Below are 1,314 nucleotides of genomic sequence, written 5' to 3' on the forward strand. Positions count from 1 at the left end.
CGAAAGATATCCCCCATTGCCTCTAATGCTTATTCACCTGTAGGCTAGGTTCTGTGCTAAATCCTGGAGACAAGATACAACCTCCGACCTTGGGTAGCTTGTTCCTTTTCCTGATGAAATCCAGATCCAGACATCCAAACAAAGCCCCCCAAACCACTTTGGTAGTTTAGGTACGGGAAGGCCAAAACCAGCCCTGCATGGAAGGAGCTTTTAGCCCTCAGGACGCAGCCAAACCACACCCTTTAGTGCTTAATTCTTGCTAATGGCTACCCTTCTTCCTTCCCTCCTTTTCATCCCAGAAAGCCAGGAGGGAGGAGCTGATTCCTGTCAGGAGCTTTCCACACTCATCTTTCTGGACCCCCAGCCTGGTTAATGCTGCCGAAATGTCTGGATTCTTCCGAACTGTCAGCAGCAGAGGCAAATGTAAGAATTCACAGTCAGCACTTTCCCTTTCCCCTGTGACAGACAAGGCCGGAACACTGCAGTCCCAGGAGCTGGGAAACACAAAGAGACAAAGGGAAACACAAAGAGACAAAGGGAAGACAGGTTTTCCAGAAAGGCTGCTGGTTAGGCAGAAGGTGGGTTTAAGTTTACAGCCCTTGTTGCCAGACAGGGAAGTTCCCTGGTCCCAAGCTTCCCCTTTTCAGCATCTCAGTGAAAGACTCTTTTGTCCTTCTTTGCTCCCTGTGCTGAAGGGCCAGGTGCAGACTCTGTTCCCAAGAGAATCACAACTTTGCTGCCATTGAGGTTGCTAGCCCTGTTTTGGCAACAAACCCCAAATCTTGCCACACAGATCAAAGAGGGCTTGGTACAGGCAGTGAGGAGACTGAGCTGTGGGGGTCAGAGTCAAGCATGGGTTTTGAGAGAGCTGAGGCTCAGGCCACATAGGACCTCAGCTGTGAGGACAGCTTGGGCTCCCATGCTAGCAGCTCTTTCCTGGTGAGCCCTGTGCACCAAAGACACGGTTTCCAACCACTTTGTGCACATCTTCCATTTTCAATCCTTCAGGTGTAAACATTTCAGCCTCTATAACAACTTACACAGTGTCATTCTAGGTAATGAACTGAAAGGACAGGGTGGATTAGCTCCCCACATGGGTTCTAATCCTAGAGCCCAGGATGAAACCATGCCAGGTGGGCTGCCTCTCCTGAGGGGAGTTATAAACACGAACCGCCTTTTGTCTGTAGACTGCTTCTGTTATAGGGGGCAAGCAGAGAAATACAACCTCTGTTCAGGCCTAAGATTTGTCACTGGGTACCTTTACCTGAGAGAAGAGAAGAGAAGAGAAGAGAAGAGAAGAGAAGAGAAGAGAAG

The 1,314-nt window shown here is 49.5% G+C and overlaps 1 pseudogene; it reads right to left on the reverse strand.

Moving 5' to 3' along the window:
* Positions 1-259: 259 nt before the first annotated feature.
* The window catches only part of LOC114617186, a 34,891-nt pseudogene continuing 33,836 nt past the window's right edge, over positions 260-1,314 (reverse strand).

The sequence above is a fragment of the Grammomys surdaster genome, unplaced genomic scaffold (genome assembly GCF_004785775.1).
Source record: "Grammomys surdaster isolate TR1022 unplaced genomic scaffold, NIH_TR_1.0 135, whole genome shotgun sequence".
Taxonomy (NCBI): domain Eukaryota; kingdom Metazoa; phylum Chordata; class Mammalia; order Rodentia; family Muridae; genus Grammomys; species Grammomys surdaster.